Source organism: Nyctereutes procyonoides, unplaced genomic scaffold, assembly GCF_905146905.1.
Source record: "Nyctereutes procyonoides isolate TBG_1078 unplaced genomic scaffold, NYPRO_anot_genome, whole genome shotgun sequence".
Taxonomy (NCBI): domain Eukaryota; kingdom Metazoa; phylum Chordata; class Mammalia; order Carnivora; family Canidae; genus Nyctereutes; species Nyctereutes procyonoides.
In genome coordinates this window covers 44,186,029-44,192,028 of record NW_026575030.1, presented here as the reverse complement: position 1 = coordinate 44,192,028, position 6,000 = coordinate 44,186,029, and positions in this window count along the sequence as shown.

The window sequence follows — 6,000 nt, the reverse complement described above, 5'->3', positions numbered from 1 at the left end:
AGCTTACACCCCAAAGTCAGAGCTTACATTAGGAATCCCTCTCGGTGCTGCATATCTCAGGGGTATGGAGGAGAGCCTGTGTCCACTATTACCGAACCACACAGAGCCCTTTCACTGCCCATCCACCCCTCCCTCCACTCTAACCCCTGGAAACCACTGATCTCTTTATTTGTGCTTCTGAAATCAGTTTTTAATGGAGGTAGGTGAGCATGAGAACAACAAACAAAAAACATAGTAAATGAGGGCATTTAGCTCCTAAGATATAGGGGGTGACGTGGGCTGGGAAATTGATATCGAGAGATAAACGCTAGCAACTCTAGGAGTGAGTTAAGAGATGAACCTCTCTGCCCACCCGTCCCCACATCTCGCAGAAGGCTCGGCTTGTGGATTCCAAACATTTTTAACAGGCAAAACTTAGATTGAAATAAAAGCTTACATTTATACAGCTAGGATATTAACAAAATGCCATTGTTAGAAATTTATGTGAGAATGAAATGTCATTATTTTAATGAAAGGTGTTGTCTTATACACACCTCAGCAGCTACTGCTACTGGCAGCAGCTAATCTGTTTGTCTAAAAATGTATATATATATTTGTATGGCATTGAAAGAACTCTAATTCATAATAATCACTAACTGCAAACAGTTCTTTAAAAGAGCTCACCTTGCAGACTTGCACTGTTTCCATTGAACTGAATCAGAACTTTTGAAGGGCACTACTTTCTCGCATTCTTTGGAGAAAATATAAAAGTCTGACACATATCTAAAATGTACAGTAGGCATTAAGACTGTGTAAGCGAAAATATGTAAATATGACCAACTTATGTACTCACTTGCTTTTATTTGAGTGTTGACACGTGAAGAAGACGTTCACCAAAAGGCATTCCTGGGTCTTGCCAGGAACATGACCTTGTTAGCATTATCCTGGTATACTTTTAGTGATGTGCATTTATGGGTCTAAATTTTGCAAATGTGAAGCTATAAACCTTTCTAGATCAATCACATATCTATAAGAGCAATATCTGAACAGAGCAGGGGTAAAAGACTATCAAAGAGGACTACCCTTGCCAGATATTAAAAGATACGATAAAACACTAGTAATTATACTATTTGTGTATTGGGATAATCAATGAAAGAGAACAGGGTACAGAAACAAACCCAAATACATATAAAAGAGATATGAATATGATAAAGCTGAGCACTTCAGTATATAAAAAAAATGGATTTACCATTTTGGGGGGGAAAAAGACATATGGAAAAAAAAAACAAAAAAAGAACCTGGATCCCTTTCATCCCTTATGTCAAAATACATTTCTGGTGCAGTGATGTGCTAGACCTGCGTACACCAGCTGGCAGGAGCCAATTGTGCAGATCTTCTCCTAGCTAACTCCCTGTTCAGTTCACGTTGATAGCTTTTAATTGGGCATGCTGGGAGCGTTTACACTTCAGTAATTGGCGAATACACAAACCAGGGCTTTTGTTTTTTGTTTTTTTGAGACCCAATTTTCCAGTCACTGCTGCTTGGCGGGGGTGGGGGTGGGGGGGTGGGGGGTGGAATACGTGAGAGGAAGCAGAAGGTGATATAAAGATTTTCTTTTAATAATTTCAGAAGTGGTGGAGAAAGTGTTTTATAAAATCCAAAATATTTTTTAAAAGATACACTACAAAAAGTAAAAAATCTGCTCTGAAAAAAAAATTGTGTTAGTAATGTTCAAATTAAGATGTCAAAATGGGGGAAAACATGTACACGTATAAAAAAAGAGCTGATTTTCTTATACAAAGAGCTCTAACAAATTAATGGGAAGAAGCTGAGCGATCTAATATGAAGGTGAATAAAAGACAGCGATCGACAACAGAAACATAACTGGCTAATAAGTACATGAAAAACAAGCTCAATCTCAGGCACAGCTAAGAAATCCAAATTTAAAAAAAAAGAAATATGTTTTTAAATCTATAAAAGGGTAAAAACCTAGTGTGGGCTGTGATGTTGGGGTCGACATCAGGAAGCCCATTCATTCCCTGTGGGATGTTGTTAAATTAAATTTCACATTATTAAGGGACATTCACAACTCCCATTCTTTCTAACTCAGTAATTCTACATCCCGGGCACTTGTTTTAGAAACATTCACAGTCTCACAGAAGTGAGCAGACGAGGCTGGCTGCTGGGGCTCTGTCTGTGCTGTGGTTACCTGGTACTGCGTAAGGAAACAGCTCCAAGTCGTGGTAACCCTTATCGTCCATCCTTCGCAGTTTGTGGGTCTCGGGAGTGGGAGAGGTGCTCAGGTGGGGGGTGTTTCCTGAGACTGCAGGTGAGGTGTGGGTGGAGGCTCCCGAAGGTCTGGCTGGGCCTGGGGATGGGCTTCCAACGTGACTCGCTCACGTGGCTGACAAGCTGAAGGAAGCCTCAGTTCCTTACCTCACAGACCTCTCTGTCAGATGTCTGGAGTGTCCCCATGACACGGTGACTGGCTTGCTCCAGGCTGAGGGACCCACGAGAGAGCAAGGCAGCAGTTCCCATGCTTTTTAGGACCTGGGCCCTAGAAGTCATACATCACTGCATCCTAGTACCCTCCTGTTACACAGGCCAGCCCCCCCAGTGAGGGATGGGGAGACCCAAGGGCATGAATGCCAGCGGATGAGCCTCACCGGAGGCCGTCACTTGGAGGCTAGTTACCACAGTCTAACTACAAAAAAAAGAGAATCTCCATATCCCTTAATACGATGCTGGTTAAATACATTTCTTAATAGAATGTTGTAGAACCTGTGGAAAGAAAGAAGCAGCAGCCACCTCTAGGTGCTGCTACAGAAACAAAATGCCCCAAATTTGGAGCATACATTTTTTTTTAAGTTTGTAATAAGAATCCCTGAGTATTTTCATGAAAATAGCATTTTCATAAAAATGTTCATAAAAATAGGCGTGACTTGCATAATGATACACATAAGAGGATACAAGTTCTGCAACAATGTAGAAGGAGTTTTATTAGTGAGTAGCATCAGAGGCGACAGCGGGTGGGGAGACGTGACCTTCTGTCTTGTGCTGTACGCTTACACAGGTAAGGTTCGGGGAAAAATGTTATTATGCACATATATTACATTTATGATTTTTAAAGCTGGTTAAAGAATATGCCTCACAGATACTTACAGGACAGATAAAGAAAGGGTGATACCGTTTTAGCCAAGTGCCCTCTTACTCTAGCTCCTGCTCAGAGCTGCTGAGGGGTAAACAGGAGAAACACAAGAGGGTTTTCTGAATTGGAGGACCGAGTGCCATGAAGTCTCCCTAATGTCCAGGTCTCCAGACTCCGCCAAAGTGGATTAACACGAGACGAGGATCACCCCAAAGTAAAAAGCTGCTGTGGCGGATTTCTCCCTACGGTGAGGCCACGGAGTCCTGTGGGGGGTCTGGGGGCTGAGAACATGCAGGAATGGCGGGATTCACAGGGGGTAGGGGTTCCCGGGGTGGCTCAGCCGTGGGCAGCCTCTCAACACCTCGGGGTTGGTGAAACTCAGCTCCCGTGGATTTCCAGAGCATCCCCTACCAAGAAAACAGGGGATGTGGCCACCCGTGCTGCAAGATCCTCAGGGGCTGCAAGAGTGATCACTTTTAAGGAATTACCGGGATGCGGATGTGGCCCCGGGAAAGCCCAGGCTCAGTTTGTTACAAGGTCGGGGCTGTATCCCGACCTCGTACTATAAGCTGGTACTCTAAGCTTCCCATCACTGGAAACGTTCAAGCAGGATTGCAACTGCCACCTGTTGGGCCTATGCTGGAGAAGCGTGAGCAGCACAACCTTGGGTTCCTTTCCTTTCATGTCTAATCTCTGATGTTGCTACCAGAATAGAGGCCTCCCTTTTGTTATCCGTCAGGTTGAACTGAGCCGGAGCTGCTGATTGCAGAAGGCGTGATTAAACTTATTTCCTAAGATTGTGGGGTTTTAGTGACAATCGTAAATAAACATATATAAAGTATTTAATTATGGGCCTTGCACTGTTTTAATGCTTCACATATATTAATGCAGAATAATCCTTTCTACCCCCATAATGAGGCATGTATTATATACACGGAATCATCGAAGTTCCCAACCTCAAGGCCCGGCTACCGAATCCATGCTCTCCCGCGCTGCGATGCTGTAGTGAGACAGTTGCAATTACATGACTTTACAAGAGGAGAGAGTTTAGCCAAAACACTGCAGATAAATGAATAAACAGACGCAGGAAGTGGTTTGTTGCATAATAGGGAGTTTCTGTCCATGTTTCTAGTTACGTCTCCAAAGCACAGGTTGATATTTGAAAAAATCAGTGCCAGCAAAACCTCAACAGCGTTAACATTCCTTGTTTCTGAATTCAGTCAGCTTAATCTAACATTTTTAATTTAATGGAGGAAAAAAACAAAAGACAAGGAGAAAACCATAAAAATAGCATTAGAGGATCCCAAGTCCCCTAGCCTTGTTTTCCTTTTTTTTTTCTTTATGTTTTTTCCATAACAAGAGGATTTGTTTTCACAGAGCAACAAGCAGCACCCACAGTTACAGGTCCTTTGATGAATGCAACTCACGGTTCAGTGCTGAGACGCACGGTCCTGACTCCAAAGGAGCTCTCCTTAACTAACTCCGTGATTCGGAGTCCAACTACTGGTGGCTCGACGCTTGGTTCCCTCGCGTGGAACAAATGCTTCATCCCCACCGCCCCCCCACACACACACACCTCAGTTTAGTTCATACGTGCAATGGGCATAAGGCACCTGTCACTTGGCAATACTTCTAACCTTGAACAAGTTAACCCACGTAACTTTAGAGCAGCGCCCAGCACGCAGTAAATCCCCAATCAGGTCAGCTGTTCATGTTAGCTAGTGTGAGGAGAAAGAGAGCATTTAAGAGTAAACCTAAATTTACAAAGAAATAAATGATCCTGCTAAGCAGTGTGTGGGAATCAGATGAGAGTCACAGGCACCAAGCGTTCCTGGGTTCAACGTGGGGTGAGATGGGTACGCCGGGAGCCCCCCCGGGCAGATTGTCGGGGGGTGGGAGGGAAGCTCTTGCAGGGCCAGGAAACAAATTCTTTTGGCCACTCTGCATGTGGCATACTTTTCAAATATTGTCATCGAGTCTGCGATGGCCATCAAGGAGAATCAACAGAAAAACAAAGAAGAGAATTAAAAAGTTGAATAACAGGTAGTTAACTATATAAAGCAATTAAGATACGCAGAGGCAACCTATTATTTCCATATATATATATTTAAAGTACTTAATTATGTATATATACATATATACATATATTTATATGTATAAATATAATTTATTTAATATTAATTAATATATAAATATATTATATTTATATAATATAATATATATATATAAACTGCATTTGATATTCTGATATAGGCGTCAATACCCATCCCTGAATTGTCTTTTCACTTTTCCAGGAAAAATCCTCCATCAGATGATTCAAACTTCTTAGCTTTAAAAATTATCATTATTTTTGACATTGACCAGAAAGAGTGAAAAAGCGATGCGAGTTTAATTTTTTAATTTAACTTAATTTTTTTTTCACACCAAAATGGTTTTTTATTTAAGACCCCATAGGGTCAAAGTTCTGGAATTTGTAAAGTTAGTTTTGGTGGCCATGGCCACCAGGCTGGGCAGGGGCAGGCCCTGGCAGGTGGCAGGAAAACATACCTGTATATTTATAATTCCCAACAGCAAGCATATTGCAAATGACTCGATTTTGCTCCCTGACAAGACCCATCTACTCCTTACTTTTAAAGTAGCAACTACTCATTTGTCTAGTCTTCTGATTGCTTGTTTTACTGTCTTTGGTACACTTTTAATTGATTCACTAAATCCCTAGTGTTCAGACAACACTTACCAGGCTGCAGACTCTTTCCCACGCATTATCTCACAGTAATTGTGAGAGGGGCACATTACTCATTCCAGTTTACAGATGAGGTAAGCTAAGAGTAGAGTCTGTGTGACTTTCCCTAGATCACAGGGGGGTGACTGGT